The sequence below is a fragment of the Eleginops maclovinus genome, chromosome 9 (assembly GCF_036324505.1).
Source record: "Eleginops maclovinus isolate JMC-PN-2008 ecotype Puerto Natales chromosome 9, JC_Emac_rtc_rv5, whole genome shotgun sequence".
Lineage (NCBI taxonomy): Eukaryota > Metazoa > Chordata > Actinopteri > Perciformes > Eleginopidae > Eleginops > Eleginops maclovinus.
The window spans coordinates 11,626,016-11,650,310 of NC_086357.1; the positions used below are offsets into that span (position 1 = coordinate 11,626,016).

General features: G+C 43.4%; 1 pseudogene; it reads right to left on the bottom strand.

The window, feature by feature from the left end:
• Positions 1-23,711, bottom strand: part of LOC134870201 (contactin-associated protein-like 4) — a 98,300-nt pseudogene extending 74,589 nt beyond the window's left edge.
• Positions 23,712-24,295: the final 584 nt, after the last annotated feature.

Sequence of the window (24,295 nt, forward strand, 5' to 3'; positions counted from 1 at the left end):
CTTGTCACTCTTCCACCTCATGGCATGCTAATTGTCCACTTTGCACTTGGTTATTCACCTGGGAGATGTAGGAGTAAATGTCTCTGCAGGACTTTTTGCTTACCTCTGTTGCTGTTGCCCCTGCGTTGTGTAAGTAAGTGGAGGCAGCTCTGGGAATAAATGACCGCACAATGGAACACACAATCAGTCCCACAAACACATGCAAAGATGGCATGCATCTGGTCCCAGCAAACAAATCATACACTGTACAAAGACACACCATATGCTGATACTTTATTCTAGTGGCCAGCAACCAAAACAATATCTATAACATACATAACCAATATAACGTGCACATAATGTACAGATATGCCTAAATATTTGACTTAAGTTTAATAGTTTAGAACCATTCTCAAATCTCTAACACTTAAAGTCAAAAGCTGCTCTGCAGAATGACAAAAATGTAACTGTACATTTTTAATGAACTAAGTGGCAACCTGCAGGTGTTATTTTAGATTAGGAGTGTTCTGTCTTTACGTTCATTTAAACCAAACATACATTAATAAAATGTGCAACTGGAGTGACTTCGCTCTGCCACAAGCAGCCACTTGTTGTTCGTCAAGGAGTGTTCAGTCGGATTATGGTACTGTTGTTGGACTCCGATTCAGTTGTCTCAGACTGTGTTGGGGGGGGGGGGGATGTTGGAAAAGGTCCAGCTGTATGATTGGCTTTATGTATCAGCAGTGCCTACAGACCCAGGAAATGAGCTCAACCATTTCCCTCTTATCAATTTCCTATAATGTGTTGGAATGTGTTTACAGAAGAAAAAAATGTTGCAGCCTTCACAATGACACCCCTGCTGGTTTAGCTTCAATTTGTCTTCAAATTGGTAAACTTATACCTAATATACAAGTAAAAGACAAAACATGATTCTCTATTCTGGCAACACAGTCAGCATCTGAGCTCTGTAAATGGAGAAATCAGTGAACCATTCTCTCCCAAAAGCTCTAAACACAGCCATGGTATCCCCTCCAAAAACCCTGCATCAGCATCCAGTAAAGCACTCCCTCTTGGACTTTCATTGTGTTGGGAGAATGACAACTTTGATTGATACACTTTCTGTGAGGAGGTGGTCCTGCGGGGCTATTTGATGTACTCGTAATATAATTCCATTGAGTTTTTATATACACGTTACAGATTGTTGGCAGTAACTGGAGTCCTATCTTCGTATTCATCCCTCCTTCCTTCTACCTACACTTTGCCTCCACAGAGGTATCTCTCAGACTGTGAATCCATTTGAGGTCTGGCTTTGATGTTTGGTGCTGTGCGTCCTGCAGAGACTGTCCCCTGCACTGAGGTGGAAATGCATCACTGCAGCCCACGGAACTGTACTGAACACCTTTCCGTGAAAAGCGGGAGATTCATTTAATGGGCTTTGCATTTTCTCTATCAGCTACCAACATTTTACTAGACTGAATAGATCTTGACAGCTGATGTCAAAGACTTTGCACAAAGTTTTAAACTGCACAAAGCTATAGTTTTTACGGATTGCTTGCACCCTGAACAGTAGCCTTCTTGTTCTCAGCACTTTTTGATCATACATTTCCGAAACCTCTAAGAGAAAAGGAACTGAAGTGCACCAAGTACAGTACATGCCATGGTCAATGCCTGAATTATCTCAGGCATTATTTATGACAATGAATACACTTCCTGCTGTACATAACAATGAATGATTCCTCACCTTCTCTCCTGTTGACCTTTGCAAACACCGGCCCATGGCTGCTGGTTAGCTGGGAGGAGCTTCTGAATGATGACGGCGGCAGATTGGCCACCAGCGGGCTGTCACATACCTCTGTTAACCAATCACAAAGCAGAAAAGACAATGTTTCATCAAACGTATGGATCAATTTGTTACAGCAAGTTATCCGTCATTTTAACACTGACTGAAGGAAGGTTTCTTATAATAAAAACTTAGTATAAGTTTATATAGTATATATGACAGATAAACATAGGTTCGAGCTGATAATGCATCACAGAGCAGAAACATAAAGAAAGTGTTCTTCAGCGTGAGAGCAAGGTCAGTGGCGACCTTATCAAGCCTGATTACTTTGATCTTTACAAGTGTACAAATGAAGATTTGGAAGTATAAGTAGAGAACAAATTGACCCTGAATTAATGACCTATTAAGAGTAAGTATATGACTAGGAATAGTGATGCAGAAACAAAACAACGCCATGGGAAACAATCCTTCCTTGGGGACACATGGAATTTCCTGACAGCAAATTGCAAGCACTGACATACAGTATAAGAAAAGGAAAAAAGAGTGTAAATTGGTTGCCTGTTTTCATCATCATCGTCATCATCATCATCATCATAATATGGTAAACACGACACATTTTAAACTTCATTTGTATCTGACTTGCTTGAATTGACCTTTAAGTGCCTTTCAGCTACATTTGTTTCTCTCTCTAATATTTAAATACATGTCCCTTTTTTCACAGACACAAACACACTTTCCTGATTATCAGAGTGATATGCCTTTGCTAATGTGTAGCTTTACATTATGTTGTAAGGGTCGCTTCCAAATAGTACATGGAAAACTGCAGAAATACAGAGAAGGAACCATACAGTTTACTATATGCTGTTAACAATAACTGGAGGGCCACTTGCCCAGTGGCAGACACAGATTGAATCTGTGTGTCAGCCAGTCTGCTGATGAGAAAGAAACTACTTTGAGGGATGTTGTTTTGCAGCTGACAAAAGCAGTTATGAAACAGGAGCGGCGACTTGATTTGTAAATTATTCATGGGGAAACTAATTATCATATGTTCACTTTCCATGATTACTGGCAAGAGTAATCTAAAATCTCTACTTTTCAAAGGATGATGTTTTCCCCAACGGGGAAGAGAGCCAGTTCAAATTATTCACAACCCATTCAGAAGTGCCAGGTCGGTCTCCCTCCTCTGACAACAAGGCTTCAGATGAGATTACTTCGTCAACATTGTTGTACTTCATTTCGAGCACAGAGGGATTTTCATTACGTGGCACTAAAAAATAACAAGCTGTTGACAGTTTTGAATAGCCTGTCATATCCACCTAAGACTTCCCAGTGTAACTCCTCTCCACTGTGCACACACTTCAGGAGTTTGTCAGTTCATTCAAGTTCAGGTAAATGCAGCATCTTCAGAGAGAAATATCTGCTGGAAATGTGTCGCTTTTAGTGGTATGGTTAGGATGGGGTTTTGTTTGTCTACAACACAAAGATATTGAGTTTAATATGATTTAAAACAACAACAAAAAAAAACAGACATGCCCATATTTGAGGCTGAACAACACATGATCTGATATATTTGCATGAACATTTTTTAAATGTTATCAAAGTTATTACTCCTGAACATATTAAAGAGAACCTTATCAGATGTTTAAGTAACATTACACCTTTGTTTCCATCTAGTACCTGAAGCACAGAGAAAGCCATTGAATATAGCAGAGCACAGGCTGCAAAATACAGTAGAAATATTGTAGAGGGGTGAACTGAGCATTGTAAAACCTCAGTGGTATATTGTCGTGAGAGCACGGCCTTGGCAAGAAAAGCTGGTTAGGAGAAGCAGAGGTGTTTCAACAGGCGAGGCAGATTTTCCTCGTAGGAGTAGCGACATTTAAAAAGGTTACCGGTAAAGCACATATACAGATTAGAAGAAATTGAAGGTAAAACTCAGACACTGATACACAGAACTTTAAAAAAAGGTGGTTTCTTAACAAAATCCTTGACAGTAGCAAGACAGAAAGACTGACAACTGAATGAATACAATTGCAATAACGACTGAATCAGTGGAAACTTAGTATGTCAAAATGCAGCATTGTTTTTCCCTCCCTCAATCAGCAAGTCTCAGCCACTGTAACTCCGCTTGTTCTTTAGTTTTTTTGAAGCATCAACTGATGCGAGTCAGGTAACAACACTGAGACATATTTGCCAATCTTGACACTTTTAAGAAATAAAGAGGATTTTGAAACCACGGCAGGTGGTGTGGAGTTCATCCCCCAGAGAAATGGGAGTTTTTAGAGACTATTTCCTGCATTCTTGTGACTTTTGATGAATGATTACAGATTCATTAATCCCTCTGGGGAACATTTGTGTGAATCTCTGGCATAATCCAATATTCTTGTACAGATTTGGTTGGTCCTTTCCCTTGGGGAGTGCACGCACCTGAACTCTCGAATGTCATTAGCGTTAGTGTGATGTCTGTGCTTGATAGAAAAATGGACTTGGCCAATTTAAAACATTTCCCTCTGAAACCGGAATTCTTCTTTCCAAGTAATCGTAAATTTGAGGATTGTTTTCTTTTACCACTTGTATTTCTCTCAGTCTCTCATTCACTCACTCAGGGGTGGAAACACACACTGTACAGTAACAGAAACGGGTTGTCATATCAAAAAAGAGGTATGAATATATTTCATAAAATGTGAGAAATACGGAGGAATGGTGACCCCAGGAGAGTAAATATGAACATTGGGTGTCTCCTAAAACATTTAAGGAGGGTTGTCAAGTGTTCGATGGGATCTGGCTGGTGTGTTTTGTTTTGAGGCACAGTGTTCCAGGAGCAAGAGAGACAGAAGCAGAGACAGAAAGCCTATCTGCAGTATATCATCCAGTTTACTATTTCAGTGAAGTGAGACAGCAACAGATCTAGAGATGCTCAATACTGATGAGAACCATCCATCATTGCAACAAACTAAAGGTAAAAGAGTTCAGAGCTGAATGAAAGTGTGCCACACACTCAGTGTTGACTTGTTGATCAGCATGATGTCTCTCTCTCAGAGCAGGCAGGATTTAAGAGCAATACCCTAGTGGTAAACAGCTGTGCTTGTTTGTTTTTGTCTTTACAAACATCTCACTCTTAACCAAGGAGGTGCCTACAGACAAGGTTTTTCCTGCATAATACAAGGTGTGATAGTGTGCTTTAATAAAACAATACCATAAACTAAAAAGCTCACAAAAGTAATTTGTTGAGTCTGGTAAAGTTTGGTTGAGATTGATGTGAGTCCTGCAGACTGGAGCCTGACACCTTGAGATGCTCTGCTACCAGGCTGACTGTTAACAATGAGATAAATAGTTGATCTTAATGTCCTGCATTTCCCTTGTCTGTTGGTGACACTCAAGGCAGACCTGATATCCTGCTGACTCTTCCCATCTAAGCCTTGGTAGAAAGTCACATTACCTGAATGATGGACCTACTGAAAACGATGCTGTCATTTTTTTCCATGCTGACTGCATTAATATGTGGCTCCATGTGAGGCAGACCTAGTCAGCATAATCAAATTATCATAAGAAAGCTCAACTGCAAAAAGCCGCAATTAAAGCATTTATCTGGATTATGTGAGGTTAACCTTCATGACATTAGTACACAATGCTGAGTGCTGAGACAAGCAACAAAAAATGAATGTGAAACTCATCAGTAATGAAAATAAGATTCAAAAATCCCTAAAATAAAACATTTCAGTTTATGGAGATTTGGAAAAATTGCTTCCGGTTACATCACTTTCACTAATGGACCCAGGGTAAATGTTGGGAGTGTGACGGGCATCTTAATGGATCATATTTGCATTTTAAAACAAAAAATTGGAGGCATTCTTTACTTCAATGAGAGGACATTAAGCCATTCTGTTAAAAAAAAAAACATAATCCAATTATTATGCACTTCTTTCTTTCTCGTTTGCCTCCAGCAGTTAGGCTTTGCTTACCCTGGAGGAAAACACATAGTGGCATTAAAACAAATACTTTTTATGCACTTTTGTCATCAACTGTTTGTGCGGAAGAAGCAGCCATCAGCAATATGTTTGTTGTTTTAGTGTTTTTTGACCTTTCCATTTTTCCCAATCTCCTCTGTGGATATGTTTTGGCATTATAACCAAATAATGATATTTCCACCTTCAGTAATTGAAAAGAGTACTCTTATGAACTGTGATTAAGCTGCTTAATAACATTTGATTTTGGATACTTTTGAGACATTTCCCTTCTACATCTTTAAACTGGTTTAAGCCTTTGTGGTTTCAACAGAGGATGTATTTAAGTAGCTGAATAAAAACATTAAGCAACAAACAAAGCATGTTAAACTATGAGTTTGTTATGTACTTCACACATATAACAATACGAACCCGATATTCCTGGTAATCTGTTTGTAACTGGGTTGGACCATAGAGTAACACCATAACACCATAAAGTAACTATAAAAGGGTGGGCTTTCTAAATGACCTTTTCCTTGAGTTGCTTGAAGTGTCTGACTTCCCCTGCTGCATTACCTGAATGGACAAAACTCTGTGTGTCCGTCATGTTTACAAACAGCTCCTGCAAAATTTAGGCTACTGGTAAACTGCGTCAAACAAGATAGACATTAAATATTGTCATTCAGATGTTAACAACTACATGTTAACTCGTGTTTTTTTTTACTTAGGAATATATACCCATGTCTAATGTAGAAAACGGTTAACTAGTGAACTAAAGTATTGTATATTTTCAGGGATTGTTGCAAAAACCAAGCAGCTTATAAACATATTTTAAAACCAAAAGGGATTTGCAAAAAGAAACGCCATTCATGATTTTTGGAGTTTTATTTTAGTTGTTATTTTATTTTTTGTCCAAGTGATGCTGATTTGATTTGAGATCATCCCAAAGATTGCCGCTGCTTTTACACCCTCCACCTGAAAGAAGGGAGCCTCGTTAAGCTGCGAGTGTCACTACAGATGGAGTTCACTCTGTCACAGAGTGGGAGTGGGTAGAGTGTGGTTTATAATTGGGCCTTCGTGGTGAAGGTTTTTGTCCGACTCACCAAATGCAGGTGCAATCGGTTTCTACTAATTAACCCAGGTGTTGCACACAGGTGATTTTAATAGTACTCATTATGTGACTTCTAAAAACAACTGCACAACTGAGGATGTTTGTCCTGCTGTTGAATGAATAAGTATGCCATCAGTAGGCTAATGAAAGAACCTAAACACTGATTCAATGTTTTAAAATAATATGTTTTGTGTACCGACGTAAGGTTTTTTACATTGAAATACTGACTCTGCAGCACTTGTATTTTCTGATCCGTGAGCAAGGTTAGAGTTTCCTCGGGTGAGATCCTTCAACTAAAAAAATGACTCATCTCCCCAAGGCCTCTTCAGCAACTCTCATCCAGAAGTATTAACTTGATGGTCTTTGGTTTGGGGTGAGGCGAAGTTTAGCGTCGTTACATACACTAAAACTATTTCACAAAGACAGGAGTTCAGAACAGAGTCAGCACAAGATTAAATGATGGTTATAATTTTTAAGAAGCATGTACATATCCTGCTCCCACTGTGCCACTCCACTTCAAACCAACAACCAACAAATATAAAACCTGTCATTAAATCGGAATGGAGGCAGGTCAAAGTAGCAGGTTGGGTTATTATTAACTTTATGACTAATGTGATGGTAATTTGCAGTATAATGGATTGGAAGGGGAGTGGCAATGAGGCAGTATGCGGAGATATGCAATAGGAAAAGCACTTTAAGTAGCACAATGCTTGCAGTTATAGTATACATAATACTTTACAAGTAAATTCAATTCAAGGTAATTTCAACTCGGGTCTTATTTATGCAATTTGAGGTTAAGAGACCTTGTTGATAGAAACTACACATCGCCGGGCTGGATGATTAAACTAGTCATATTAACCCCAAAAAACGATTATGAAAAAGATACATTTAAAAAACTATTATTCTTTACAATACGCTCCATGATTTGAATCTCAATCCCAGAAAATGTGTAAAAACATTAAGTGGCAAAAAATGTGACAAAGTCTTTTACACATGACGTCCATTAAAATGTTCTGCTGTAATGGTGAAAATGAAAAGATCTTCAAACACAGCACTTGACCATTATTAAAAGAGCAGCAGGGCTTTCTTCAAAGAAAAAGGTAACTGCATTGAAAAGCATTCAATAATAATGACCCCGCTGGCAGGAAAGGGAGATCCTGATACAGAAGAACAGGACCTTATTGCTGCAACTCGTGTTTCTGTTCACTGCAGAGCTGCAGCTGTGTGAAGGTGAGCGGGGAGTCTGGCAAATTAATCTGACATCACACACATCCAAAAGAAAAAGAAAAAGAAAACCCACTGATGGGTGAAATGAGAGAAGGAGTTGGGAGTGTCACTGCTTGGCTTAAACTACAATGAATGTCCACACAGGACACTAATCCAAACTCCTCCACGTCTTTTTGTGCCCATTTCTTTTTCTCCTTTTGTTATCACACTAACATAAATATTAGCCCTTTATATACTCTCTCTGTTTTACTTCAAAAATGTTGTTTAAGCTCAGCTTTCTCCACTCTAACAAATGCTGTCCCTGATTATGAACGTAACTTTCCTAAAACCTTTTGGTATACCACTTTTCAAAACCAGTTGGATATTGCATAATAATCAATGCAGGCTTTCTTTGTTCTTAAGGAGAAATATGGCCTGTCTAAGAACTTGGGAAGCATTTAAAAAAGGAATACATTTAATTGGTTTGTTTTTACTTATGTAAAACTTTATGTCATATGACCTTCATTTGAACATTTCAAAAGGGTTTGATGGTAAATGGACTGTCTTTATACACTGCCCGGCCAAGAAAAAGATCACCACCTAGACTTAACTACTCAAATAGGTAAGAGCCTCCCATTGGATAATTACTGCATGGGTGATTATGTTTCAGCTGGCAACAAGTTATTTAACCCTAACTGATGCAGTGAGTAACTTCTCATTGGTTAAACAGTCATGTCAAAAGACATATCCTGTGGTCATGGAAAAGATGTTAATCTGTTTCAGAAGGGTCAAACTATTGGCATGCATCAAGCAGAGAAAACATCTAAGGCAGTGGTTCCCAAACTTTTTCTGCTGGGACCCCCTTTAAGACCTAAACATATTTTGGAGCCCCCCCTAAACACCGAAACTTTTAGTTTCTTGAAAATGTATTTTGAAATTCACGCAAACAGTACAAATAAACAATAAGGGCATAATCACCATTACAAGACACTTCAAAATAACATTTATTCATGTGTTTTGTGTGCAACAGCACTGTTTCAACAACTTTGCAACTGCAACTTCTCTTCTTGACAAAATAACAAAAAAGTAACTTACATTTACTTTTAAATTGTACAAATTTGAACCTATTTCATCTTTTTAACATCTGCACTGAATTTGAAAAAATACCCCAGATTTGTTTTTTCATAAAATATTTCATACATCCCAGTGACTAGTGTGGGCTTGCTTTGAACTGCAGATCTTTTCAAATCGTGGTGGCAACTGTGAGATGGCCACCCTCAGTTCATTCTCAATGTCCAGCTTTGACCTGTATTTGGTCTTTATGGAGGCCACTGCAGAAAAGCCCACCTCACAAAGATAAGACGTGGCAAAAGGGAGTAATACTGCCATTGCCTTTCCACCCAATAGTGGGTAGTCCTCCTCCACCCCAATCCAAAATGCAGTCAGTAACTTGGCCTGAAACTGCAGTTTCAGTGTGGAGTCTGATGTGATATCAATGAACTGCTCCTCTTCAGCAGTGCTGAAGTCAGTAGGTGCGGCTGCAGTGAAGGGGTCTAGGATCCAGTCATATTGTGCTGAATCCTTCACTGAAAAATACCTCTGAAAATGTTGTTGTAGGGCAGAGATGTGTGCTCTCATACAAGGCACGATTGTGTTCTGAATGTTGTTGGATTCAAGAAAAGCATGAAGGTTCTGAAATGAGTCTATGTTTCCCTCCCCAATTTTCCGCTCCCACATTTCCAATTTCCTTGAAAATGATTTTATTTTATCTGCAAGATGCGGAAGGTGGGTGTTGGTTCCTTGCATCTGCAGATTTAGTTCATTTAATTTCTGGAACATGTCACTGAGGTAGGCAACTTTCGTAAGAAAATTTTCATCACTGTAATTAACCGCGAGGTCATGACCCTCCTCCTCCAAAAAAATCCAAATTTCCTCCCGCAGCTCAAATACCCTGGACAGAACCTTCCCACGTGACAACCATCGCGCTTCGCTGTGAAACAAAACAGCTGTGTGATTGGATCCCATTTCCTCGCATAGCGCAGAGAAAAGTCGGGCCTTAACCTTCGTCTTGTGTTAGGGTCGGCACCGACCCGTTTTGAGGTTTTAAATGCATAAAATAACCATATAAATTTGTTTATTGCATCAAGGCTTTATGACTTTGTCAGGAACCTCTATTTCAACAAAATAAAACAAAAAAAATTGTTTTCACTAAATTATAAAATGCTCTAGTTGAAATTGATACCTTTGTGTTGTTAGGGTCGGTTTCGACCCAGTTATAAAAATAAGATTATAAAGCAATAATTAGAGCCAAAACTGAAATCACAAGTTCACTGTCAGCCAACACACTGACAGCCAGCTCCTCTCCCAATCATGTGAGCTTTAGGGGATTCTCATTTTGCCTTGTTTTCCAGTATACCTGCACAAAAACAAAACAAACAAAGACTGGCATGTCCAGACATGTGAGGCCAATTCAGTATAGAATTGGTGACTTGCAGAGTGCACATCTCCAATTTGTAGCATGCAAAAATGAGAAGAAGATTTTCAGTGAGCCAAGTTCTGGATAATATTTTTGGTGAAAATGAGGGAGAGGACACAGAGCAGCATAGTTATTCGGATGAGCAGGTTTCTGAGGAGGAAGACAATGTGGAGTATGATCCAGAAGACACAGACACATCTGATGAGTCTGATGAGGAGGTCACCGGTGCTGAAGCTGCTCCCGCTGAAAGATTCAAGTCCACAAATGGTAAGATCTGTTGGAGCTCAGTACCTCCTGATGTACATGGCAGGGCAGCTGCTGCAAATGTCATCAAAATGACCCCTGGAATCACAAGGTTTGCTGTGATGAGAGTCAGCGACATCAAGACATGTTTTGAGCTATTTATGCCATTGTCACTAAAAAGAGTCATCATTGCTATGACAAACCTTGAAGGGAAAAAAGTCCATGGCAGCATGTGGAAAGACATTGATGAGGAATACCTGGATGCTTATATTGGTGTTCTTCTTCTTGCTGGAGTGTAGGCTACAGATCCTGCAATGAGGCCACTGATAGTCTGTGGGACGCATCGACAGGCAGAAATATTTTCCGGGCAACAATGTCACTTCAGACCTTTCACATGATATCAAGAGTCCTCAGATTTGACAACAGAGATACCAGAGCAAGATCTGACAAGCTTGCCCCCATCAGGGATGTCTGGGAGAGATGGGTGCAGCTCCTTCCACTGATGTTCAACCCAGCGAATGACCAGGAGATGGCCAATGGTTGTGTTTTACAACATCCTTGATGTGTCTGCATGTAATGCATTTGGTTGTGGACCCACATCCACCAAGGATGGAACTCAACCAAAAAAAAACAAGCGGAGAATGTTTCTTGAGGAGCTGGGAAATTCCCTTGTCAAGCCACACATTGAGCGAAGGGAACGGGTGCCCCGAGACCCAGATGCTGCAACCTTGGTCAGACAGCTGCAGAGCTCACCTAGAACTCCGTCCACACCAGCATCCTCCTCAGACAGCCCTGCCTCAACATCATCCACAACAGCCACAATCACAACCCCACTCAGGCCACCTGTGTGTCACTTTTTGCCACACACACACACATACACATGCATGTTCTTGCACACAGAGACTTTTACTCTGATTTTTATTTTTATTAGTGTTGGAACTAGTAATTGATTTCTATTGGTTTGATTTGCTTGATTGGTTGTTGTTTGTTTGACCTTGAAAATCTATATTTTGTTATATATATATATTTGTTCTGCTTTTCATTTTGTGTTTGTACTAAAGTTTTATTGCTGAAAAAAGAGACTTTTTTGCCTTTTTCTTGAAGTAAATATATACGGGTCGAAACTGACCCGTAACACCATAGATGTTACTATAGTTAATAATATTAAAATGAAAAAATAAATAAAACTAATTTATTTAAGAGATGTGTTCTAAATCCCCTCAGTAATAGTCAGGTGACATAACAACCTTTTATTTATTTATATGATTCTCTTGAGGTTCATTTTACATGTTTTTGTTATTGAAATCGAGGGGTATACTGACAAAAAAAAGGTCCAGGGGCCCACACCAAAAATATTAAAACCAATATTTTTATGCATAAGGAAGCCTAACAAGGTAACCAAGGGATGAGAAACAAATTGGATGATAGATCATTGTTTTTAGTGTATTTTACAACTAAATTAAAACACGGGTCAAAACCGACCCGTTAACATAAGAGATGGTAACAGGGAACTAACACAAGACGAGGGTTAACAGGGCGCGTTTTGATGTAGTTCATTGTGGCAATGACGTCCGTCATCACCTCGTTCAATTCGGGACTCAGCTGTTTAGAAGCCAACGCTTCTCGATGGATCATACAGTGAGTCCAATGAACGTTGGGCGACACACGCTTTATGAGCGCTTGGAGCCCGTTGTGCTTCCCAGCCATTGCCTGAGCCCCATCTGTACACACCCCAACACAACCCTCCCACTTCAGATTGGCCTCTTGCAAGTAAGTGTCAATTACTTTGAAAAGTTCATCAGCAGTGGCTCGCGTTTTAAGTTTTTTGCAGAACAACAGGTCCTCTTTCATGTCCCCTGCAGCAATGAATCGGACGTATGTGATTAATAAACAGTCCTTGTTGCTGTCGGTGGCTTCATCCACCTGCAGAGCAAACCGGGTGCTTGCACGCACCATATCGTTGACCTGCTCCGCTATGTCACATGACGTATGCGTCTCCCAACAGTGTTGTTAGAGAGAGGAATCACTTTTAACTTGTTTGCTGTTGCCTCGTCAATCATAGTGGCAACCATATCGATAGCACAGGGCAGTATCAGTTCCTCAGCTATTGAGTGTGGTTTTTTTGCACTGTGCGACACGGTAGGCCACTTTATAGGAGGCAAGCTGAGCATTGGCAGGGACAGACGCAGATTTTACGAAACTAGTCTGTTGGATACGACAGTTATTTAATTTTCTCTGAAAGAAATCAGCCGGCTTGTCTTTATGCTCACGGTGTGTGGTCTCCAGGGGACGTTTAAGCTTGCTGGGTTTTAGACTGTCAGCGGCTAGCACTCTTAAACATAGAACACACTGCGGTCTTTCCTCACCACCTACCAGCGTACTAGTGAAGCCCAGCCCGATGTACACCTCGTCATATCTCCTCGTCTTTTTCTGAGTCGGAGTGCTTGATGGCTCGTACTGTAAAGTAGGCTTACGCTTGATTGGACCCGCTGTTAAAAACTTTTCCATTTTAAAATGTTCAGTTCTCAGACTCACGCATGGCTACTGTTATCAAAAAGTTTTTGGGAAACGCACCCCAGGGTGAGTGGTCCGTTAGTTAAGGTGGTATAGGCTCATGGTGGCATGTAGACTAAACAACTGTATTACGTGCCACCTTAACAACAGACGCGGTTCTGCAGTTCACGCAAACCGTACCCCTCCCCCGCGACCCCCCTGCAATACCTCCGCGACCCCCTAGGGGGCGCGACCCACACTTTGGGAACCACTGATCTAAGGAGATTACTGAAACTATTAAAATCGGGTTAAGAACTGTCCAACGCATTATAAAAACTGGAAGGACAGTGGGGAAACGTCATCTTCCAGGAAGGAATGTGGTCTGAAAGTCATCGTGAACGGCGATCACTTAAACGTTTGGTGAAATCAAATCGTAGAAAAACACCAGAACTAACGGCTATGTTTAATAGTGAAAGTAAGAGTATTTCCACACGCACAATGCAAAGGGAACTCGGTGAGGCTAATCGGAACAAACTGCTTCAGTTTGCTAGGGATTAATGCAACTCTGGACAGAAATAAATGTTGTGACATTCCAGAAGCTTGTGGAAACGATGCCACAGCGAATGTGTGCCCTAATCAAAGCTAAAGGCGGTCCAACAAAATATTAGAGTGTGTGACCTTTTTTTTGGCCAGACAGTGTATAATCCAGTCTTTCCGACCCCTCAAATCGCTTTACGTACTACAAGTCATTCACCCATTCATACAGAGTAGTACACCGTGCTCTAGGGAACTAATTTTCATACACTGCTGGCCATGCCATCAGGAGAAACTCCGTTGTTTGTATCTTGCCCAAGTATATATCAACATGACTGCTTGGATTGGGATCGAACCCAGAACCTTCTGGTTGAAAGACTGCCGCACGTCCTCGCAGTCGCCCACTTCATAATATGAAGGAATTTCCCTAAAGCAGTTTTTGGACTCATCATTAATAATCCCACTCAATCACTGTAAGGACCCATAAGTGTGTGTTGGTGTATATATCTACAAAGACCCTTCAGGCCTCTTTTTATATTTTTCTCTTTCATTGTGTTTGGTTATTTTTCGGAATCAAGAAAAAAGCCATTAGGCCCCACAAAGGGAAGTAACCTCCAGTCAATGAACAGTGTGTCGAGAATGTTCTCTTTCCCTGTGTCACCCCCCCGCTTTCACCCCCCAAGACACTCCGTATATTACCCAAGAATACAGAGACATGTTGCTGCAGGGGCTGGAATCGAACCCTCAACCTTCAGATTTAAAGACAACTGCCCTCCATCACACCGACAGCCCCTCCATTATTTAGGCCTACGTCTGCTTACAACCTACTAACCGGAACTAGCAAAAACACACATTTAGAAAATGATTGTTGGTTTGAAATCAAGACAACGTTGATGCAATAAATCCTTTTCAACATAAAATAATGTATCACTGACAACACTCAATACTTCCTCCACCACTGATATTTTAGTCTTACAGCATAGGGCTTTTTCCTGAGAGAAATTTCCTCTATGTTAGAGGTGGAGCTGGAGTATGAAGGGGGATCAACTCCAATCTCACAGGGGGAAGTCACTGATGTAGTCAAACAACTCCACAGTGGCAAAGCCCGGGGGTGGATGAGATCCGCCCAGAAATGCTGAAGGCTCTGGGTGTTGAGGGACTGTCATGGTTGACACGTCTCAATAACATTGCGTGGAAGTCGGAAACAGTACCGAAGGAGTGGCAGACCAGGGTGGTGGTCCCCTTTTTAAAAAGGGGGATCAGAGGGTGTGTGCCAATTACAGAGGCATCACATTACTCAGCCTCCCCCGGAAAGTTTACTCCAAGGTGCTGGAAAGGAGGGTCCAGTCGATTGTTGAACCTCAGATTGAGGAGGAACAATGCGGATTTCGTCCTGGTCGTGGAACGACGGAGCAGCTTTTTACTCTTGCAAGGATCCTGTAGGGGGCCTGGGAGTACGCTCATCTGGTCTACATGTGCTTTGTGGATTTGGAGAAGGCGTATGACCGGCTTCTCAGGGAGATACTGTGGGAGGTGCTGCGGGAGTATGGGGTGAGGAGGTCTCTACTCAGGGCCATCCAATCTCTGTACTCCCAAAGCGAGAGCTGTGTCCGGGTCCTCGGTAGAACGTCGGACCGATTTCCGGTGAGGGTTGGCCTACGCCAGGGCTGCGCTTTGTCACCAATCCTGTTTGTGATATTCATGGACAGGATTTTGTGGCTTAGTCGTGGGGGAGGGGGTTTGCAGTTCGGTGGGCTAAGGATTGCATCACTGCTTTTTGCAGATGATGTGGTCCCAATGGCTTCATCGGTCTGTGACCTTCAGCACTCACTGGATCGGTTCGCAGCCGAGTGTAAAGCGACTGGGATGAGGATCAGCACCTCCAAATCTGAGGCCATGGTTCTCAGCAGGAAACCGATGGACTGTCCACTCCAGGTAGGGAATGAAGCCTTACCCCAAGTGAAGGAGTTCAAGTATCTCGAGGTCTTGTTCTCGAGTGAGGGAACAATGGAGTGTGAAATGTGCCGGAGAATCGGAGCAGCAGGAGCAGTACTGCAGTCACTTTACCGCACCGTTGTGACGAAAAGAGAGCTGAGCCAGAAGGCAAAGCTCTCTGTCTACCGGGCCATCTTCGTTCCTACCCTCACCTATGGTCATGAAGGATGGGTCATGACCGAAAGAACGAGATCGTGGATACAAGCGGCCGAAATGGGATTTCTCCGCAGGGTGGCTGGCATCTCCCTTAGGGATAAGGTGAGAAGTTCAGTCATCCGGGAGGGACTCAGAGTAGAACCGCTGCTCCTTCGCGTTGAAAGGAGCCAGTTGAGGTGGTTCGGGCACCTAGTGAGGATTCCACCTGGGCGCCTCCCTAGGGAGGTGTTCCAGGCACGTCCAGCTGGGAAGAGACCGAGGGGTAGACCTAGGACCAGGTGGAGGGATTATATCTCTTCGCTGGCCTGGGAGCGCCTTGGAATCCCCCAGTCAGAGCTGGCTGATGTGGCCAGGGAAAGAGAAGTTTGGGGCTCTCTGCTGGAGCTGTTACCTCCGCGACCCTGACGGATAAGCGGGAGAAGATGGATGGATGAATGGATGGAAATTACCTATGGCCACTAATCATCTGCACTATTTTATTTCTATTGCGCTATTTCTTTCATTATTTGTATTGGTTTTATTTATATATTATGTTGCATTGTTGGAGGAGCCTGGGACTTAAGTCTCATAATTTCATTGCCATATCTATACTGTAGCTAATGTGCATATTACAATAAAGCCTTTGAATCTTTATAATTGTCACTGCATTTTTTTGGCCATGTCAATTCCCGGTAGGCTGTCAGAAAAAGTGATGATTAACGGTACATAAACAAGTCAATCATTAACACAGCTTGTGTTTGCTAAAAGCTGATGCCTTTACTTTCCTCCTGCCTCAGAGAGTGACAGAGAATAGTGAGCTCAGCAGAAAGTGGCTGCTTCTTGGACCAATAACAAAAGTCTGAGATAATGACAGGGTCGTCTGATGAATGGCTCTGTTTTAAGGGAGGCAGGCATACACTGAGGAGTAAGCCTTGGGCAAACACAAAATCCCTCAGGTCACAAAGGCAGATGGATGAACTGCAGCTCTCTGTCACTTTTATCGCTTAACTACATGTCCCTGGATTAATAAATCTAGATTCATGACTGGCAGCTCCAGGCTCACACCCCTAGCCACTGCCACCTTTTTATAGCCTTGACTTAATCAAAACCTCTTCATGACTCCACTTCTACTAAACACATTTTCATAAATGACCCCATAACAAAAAAGTAAGGTACAATTTATCCTCCACTACTTTGCTCTATCCTCACAGTGTTTCTCAAGACTCCTGCGTGTCATGAAGCATAAAGGACAGCAGGGTTTCACAGAGAAAATGTCTCACACATTCACACTAAATTGATTTTATTCTGAGGTTTATGTTCTCTCAATGCATACCACCAGCTCATTGGAAAGTAATACATTCTGATGAGACAGGGCTGTTTGCATATGAAACAGAGAGCTAGGCTTAAAATTCAAATCAACTTCTCTCGCAGACTATTTTTTATCAACTTTTACTGTGTCTTGGTGGTCTGGAGGAGATGAATTTCTAGCAGTCTGAGAAAATAACAGAACCCCAGTGCTCACCACCCTCCTACGGTCTCATAGATCTGAGATGAAACGACCCTGAACAACCTCTCGCTTCCACTGGTGCAATATTCAAAACGGAGACAGAGTTCAAATTGGGATTTAGAGAAATGCTAAAGAATTAAGTCTGTCTGTAAGTTGGTGGTGAAGTGGGGACTAAGCTTACTGCAAAATGAAACAAAACTAAGGATGACAATATGAGGGTATGGAAGACAAAATCCAGTTTAATTTTATGAATGAAGGTGAAGTTGAAGGGAGAAAGAAGGATGCTATCGAGAGACATTGTCATTCATAGAAATGCTGATGGAAAAGATGATTGAATGATGTTGAATAATTGACAATTCCCATGAAAATAATGAGAGCATAAGTCATTTGCTCAAATGCTTAAAAAGACTTGTTACTTTCTTGTTACAATTACTTTCTCACTATACCATCACAAAACTACTTAGAAAGAGGTCAAAGTGAAAGGCATTCAGATCACATGATATCCAGGACCTACTTCCATCCCTGGATTCTTTTAACCATGAAGAATTGATTTCCTTTAACCTTTTTAACGTTTTAGTTTCCCAAACTTCAGAACCAGCACCTTATCGTGGTGGAGAGGTTTGTGTGCCCCGATGAACCTGGGGGCTGTGTTGTCTGGAACCTTGTGTTCCTGGTAGGGTCTCGCATGGCAAATTGGTCTCAGGTAAGGGGCCAGACTAAGATTGGTTCAAAAAGACTCCATGAATAACACAATTGGAAGCGAGCATACCCGGCCCGGAGGAAGCCCGGGGTCCCCTTCTGGAGCCAGGCCCAGAAGGAGGACTCGTCAGCGAGCGTCTGGTGGCCGGGCTTGCCACGGAGCCCGGCCGGGCACAGCCCGAAAAAGCAACGTGGGCAACACCGCCGCTTCTCCGTCCCGCGGGCCCACCACCTACGGGAAACAACGATGGGGTCGGGTGCGCTGCCAAAAGGGTGGCAGTGAAAGCAGAGGGTCTCGACGGACCAGACTCGACAGAAGTTGGCTTTGGGGACGTGGAATGTCACCTCTCTGGGGGGGAAGGAGCCGGAGCTTGTGCGGGAGGTGGAGCGTTACCAGTTGGATCTGGTGGGGCTCACCTCTACGCACAGCGTCGGCTCTGGAACCTTACTTCTGGATAAGGGTTGGACTCTATTCTTCTCCGGAGTTGCCCAAGGTGTGAGGCGCCGAGCGGGTGTGGGGATACTCACAAGCCCCCGGTTGAGTGCCGCTTTGTTGGAGTTTACCCCAGTGGACGAGAGGGTCGCCTCCCTACGCCTGCGGGTCATGGGGGGGGAAACTCTGACTATTGTGTGTGCTTATGCACCAAACAGCAGTTCAGAGTATTCGGCCTTCTTGGAGACCCTGAAAGAAGTCCTGTATGGGGCTCCTGAAGGGGACTCCTTAGTCTTGCTGGGAGACTTCAACGCACACGTGGGCAATGATGGAGACACTTGGAGGGGCGTGATTGGGAGGAACGGCCCCCCTGATCTGAACCGGAGTGGTGGTTTGCTACTGGACTTCTGTGCTAGTCATGGATTGGCCATAACAAACACCATGTTCAAACATAAGGATGCTCATAAGTGTACGTGGTACCAGAGTACCCTAGGCAGAAGGTCCATGATCGATTTTGTTATCGTATCATCGGACCTGAGGCCGCATGTTTTGGACACTCGGGTGAAGAGAGGGGCGGAGTTGTCAACTGATCACCATCTGGTGGTGAGTTGGGTCGAGTGGCGGGGGAAGCCTCTGGACAGACCTGGTAAGCCCAAACGTGTAGTGCGGGTGAACTGGGAACGTCTGGAGGAGTCCCATGTCCAGGAGGCCTTCAACTCACACCTCCGGCGGAGCTTTTCAGGCATCCCTGTGGAGGCTGGGGACATTGAACCAGAGTGGGCGGTGTTCAAAGCCTCTATTGCCGAAGCTGCGGCAGGGAGCTGTGGTCTCAAGGTCTTAGGTGCCTCAAGGGGCGGTAACCCTCGAACCTCGTGGTGGACACCGGTGGTCAGGGAAGCCGTCCGACTGAAGAAGGAGGCCTTCCGGGATATGTTATCCATGGGTACTCGTGACGCAGTTGCAAGGTATCGACAGGCCCGAAGGGCAGCAGCCTCAGCCGTGGCCGAGGCAAAGCAGCGGGTGTGGGAGAAGTTCGGAGAAGCCATGGAGAAGAACTTTCGGTCGGCACCAAAGTTGTTCTGGAAAACCGTCCGACACCTCAGGATGGGGAAGCATGGTACCATCCAAGCTGTGTACAGTAAGGATGGGGCGCTGTTGACCTCAACTGATAGTGTGTTAGGGCGGTGGAAGGAACACTTTGAGGAACTCCTGAATCCGACAACTCCGCACTCTATGTTAGAGGCGGAGCTGGAGTATGAAGGGGGATCAATTCCAATCTCACGGGGGGAAGTCACTGAGGTAGTTAAACAGCTCCACAGTGGCAAAGCCCCGGGGGTGGATGAGATCCGCCCAGAAATGCTGAAGGCTCTGGGTGTTGAGGGACTGTCATGGTTGACACGTCTCATCAACATTGCGTGGAAGTCGGAAACAGTACCGAAGGAGTGGCAGACCGGGGTGGTGGTTCCTCTCTTTAAAAAGGGGGATCAGAGGGTGTGTGCCAATTACAGAGGCATCACATTACTCAGCCTCCCCGGGAAAGTTTACCCTAAGGTGCTGGAAAGGAGGGTCCGGCCGATTGTTGAACCTCAGATTGAGAGGAACAATGCGGATTTCGTCCTGGTCGTGGAACGACGGACCAGCTTTTCACTCTCGCAAGGATCCTGGACGGGGCCTGGGAGTACGCTCATCTGGTCTACATGTGCTTTGTGGATTTGGAGAAGGCGTATGACTGGGTTCCCAGGGAGATACTGTGGGAGGTGCTGCGGGAGTATGGGGGGAGGGGGTCTCTGCTCAGGGCCATCCAATCTCTGTACTCTCAAAGCGAGAGCTGTGTCCGGGTCCTCGGTAGCACGTCGGACCGATTTCCGGTGAGGGTTGGCCTCCGCCAGGGCTGCGCTTTGTCACCAATCCTGTTGGTGATATTCATGGAAAGGATTTCGAGGCGTAGTCGTGGGGGAGGGGGTTTGCAGTTCAGTGGGCTAAGTATTGCACCACTGCTTTTTGCAGATGATGTGGTCCTAATGGCTTCATCGGTCTGTGACCTTCAGCACTCACTGGATCGGTTCGCGGCCGAGTGTGAAGCGGCTGGGATGAGGATCAGCACCTCCAAATCTGAGGCCATGGTTCTCAGCAGGAAACCGATGGATTGTCCACTCCAGGTAGGGAATGAAGTCTTACCCCAAGTGAAGGAGTTCAAGTATCTCGGGGTCTTGTTCTCGAGTGAGGGAACAATGTAGCGTGAGATGGGCCGGAGAATCGGAGCAGCGGGAGCGGTACTGCAGTCGCTTTACCGCACCGTTATGACGAAAAGAGAGCTGAGCCAGAAGGCAAAGCTCTCTGTCTACCGGGCCATCTTCGTTCCTACCCTCACCTATGGTCATGAAGGATGGGTCATGACCGAAAGAACGAGATCGCGGATACAAGCGGCCGAAATGGGATTTATCCGCAGGGTGGCTGGCATCTCCCTTAGGGATAAGGTGAGAAGTTCAGTCATCCGGGAGGGACTCGGAGTAGAACCGCTGCTCCTTCGCGTTGAAAGGAGCCAGTTGAGGTGGTTCGGGCACCTAGTGAGGATGCCACCTGGGCGCCTCCCTAGGGAGGTGTTCTAGGCACGTCCAGCTGGGAAGAGACCGAGGGGTAGACCTAGGACCAGGTGGAGGGATTATATCTCTTCGCTGGCCTGGGAGCGCCTTGGAATCCCCCAGTCAGAGCTGGTTGATGTGGCCAGGGAAAGGAAAGTTTGGGGCTCTCTGCTGGAGCTGTTACCTCCGCGACCCTGACGGAAAAGCGGGAGAAGATGGATGATGGATGGAACTTCACTAAAACTTAAGAGGTGCAAGAGACTTGGAAGGCACTGACAAAAACTTGTCAATAATAGTGGTAACACAAGAACAAAACAGTGTCCTCTCTGACCTCCACTCAGAATTGTTGAATGAGGTTGGCTTAAAGGTTGTCAGTAGACAGATTGATAAATTAACTGAAATTGTCAGCTGTCAGGTATCAAAAGCTGTTCAACTATTAACTTCTGATGATAACTACGGTGTGTGTGTGTGTGTGTGTGTGTGTGTGTGTGTGTGTGTGTGTGTGTATGTGTGTATGAGAGAGTGAGTGAGTGAGTGAGTGAGTGAGTGAGTGAGTGAGTGAGTGAGTGAGTGAGTGAGTGAGTGAGTGAGTGAGTGAGACATTAATATTAACAGAGAAAGACAGAGAGAGTATCACTGAGGAAGAATAATGTGACGATGACAGAAACCTCCTGTCCTTCATGTATAAACTTGATAGATGATATGATATTTCTTTACTGAGCTGTAACCTGCTTATTGCTTAGGAGGCATAATCTTGACCGAAGACAGGTAATTAAGTGGATGATAAAGGATCTGGCTGATAGACAGTGAAGTGATGCAGTAAAATCTCAGCTTTTCCGATTTGTCTCTTGGAAATTGCTGTGTCTAAGGCTCCGAGCCAACACACAATGAACCAATTACATACAGATTTGGGTCCATTTCTTTCAAAACTGTCAATAGCCCTTTTTACACACGATCAATACAGTCGAGAAGCCACAATGCCCATTAATGCATACATCCCTATTCTCACCTCTCCACACCCAGCACGAACCTGTGTGTGAAAAGGCTCATTAGTGGGGTTTTTTTTGTCGATCTGCCCACAGGAATGTCACATTAAAAGCTGCCCCTATTTAAAACATCATTCAAAGAGAATGCGATATAATTACAGTGAGGGGAAGGTTCATCGGATTTCATAGGGGTGCTACTTCAAGAGTGCAGCGACTGAAACTATTCATTAAAACATCCCAAGAGAATAACAGCTCATATGCAGAGTTAATGGTGGGGAATAAGATGTATAGCTATCTGACACTTGTTGCAAGGTGAATTGCCACATTCCTTCGCATCTGTTTTCTCCAGCAGACATGAAATCAGCAGCTCTTTTTATGCCTTCACTTCTGAAATCATCTTTACCCAAGACCCACTTTCTAGGGTCTTTTTCTGAAACGTGTCAAGTATAAAACTGGAGTCAAAGAATTCACATCCTCCTCCTGTGCAGCTCAGTACATCCACAAAAAAAACACAGTCGTTCCTATCATTCTCTCATGAGGAAAGATTAAATGCAGGAATAGCTGAAATAAGAACAACAATTGTGGGACTTGCTGTCTCTTAAAACTTGACAGCTGTAAATCCCCAGAAGATATGAGCTTTCAACCACAAGCCCCCCCACCCCAGTGGTCAGATCAGACCCAGCAAACGGTTTGATTCACAAAATGCACAGAATAAACTGAAGGAGCCACAGTACTTCTTTCCAAACTGGAGAAACATGTCAAAGCACAGATCAGCTGCTTTAACAAAAAAAATAAGTGAGAACTCTTAAATAATGCAGGCAGATGTTATGATTTTCTGACGAATAGGCTAGAAATGCAAACAATTAGCCAATTAAATCATTTGATGAACTGTTTTCATCAACATGAGTCATTTTCAATTTGAATTAACAAAGTGGCAGCTCCCCCAATGTGAGGCTTTGCTACTTTTCTCTAATTCACATGAATGTAATAAACTTTAAAGCTTTGGGTCTTAATCAACATTTTATAAATTGCATAAATAATTGAACAATCATGAAAATAATTAGATTTAGCAATGATAACAAAATAAATCCTTAAAGGAAGCATTTGTTATCAGAGTTTAGATTATCTTTATAGAAATACAAGATTTCAGTTATTTGGAGTCATCATTGTGAAAAGAGTACTTATCATGATTGACCATTGTCCATTCTGCCATTAGGTACTATAGGGGGGATATAATAAAACTTAGTTATTTTTCTTTCACGGTCAACAGCCAAATCTCACAAACCTGCCAAATATAGTATAACCCAACTCATTAGAAACGTCCGATCTAGGGCAAAAACAACCCATGTTTTGTCGATTTTAACAACACTAACAGCGCACTCAACAGTCAGCTGTCTCGCATACAGCGCGCAGAGCCCCTTACCTTCTCTACCTGTCCCACAGGAGCCGAGCAGCAGCCAGGCGAGCAGCGCAGTAATCCCAAATACTCTTTTGTACCCCAAAAACATGTTGAAGCTACGGGATGCTATAGATTATAATCCTATCAGTCGTTGGCGACACGGTCTTTCTGTCTTTCTCCTTCGTTTCTCCTGTTCGCTTCTACCCTCTCCTCCGGCTCCGCTCCGGCGCGCTGCGCTGCAGTAGCCCTGCTGCCACAGTGGAGGGGCCGGCCGGTACCCAGTGGGGAGGAGGAGTATGCTCTCACACCGCCTGCCCTGCTACAAGTGATGGAGGGAAAGCAAGGAGTGAGGCAAAGAGGAGGGAGGGGAGAGGGTTGCAGGTCCGAGTCGAGCGCACCGCCTCCCACACTGAAGAAGAGTCCCACGAATGGATCACTTTAGCGCAGGGAGAGCATGTGTGTGCTCGTGTTTAACTCTTTATGCAGTAATAAACTATGTGCTTCCTCATCCTATAACAAAATCAGTTTTTACATTTATTTTTCATAGGGCATGCCAAGCGTATGAGCGTCTTAGTTTTTGAGATGTTTATGAGCTCTGCAATTAAAGCTAAAGCAGGCTTAACCCTTAGGATAAGAGGAAATATAAAAAGTGAAACAAAATGACAATGAATTGTTATTAAATACAATATTGAAGCAAATATACAGAGATATAAAGAGAATTGTTTCCTATAACATTAACATCAACAGTTTTTCAGAAGAAATAATAAGATGATATATGGGAGAATAGATTAAA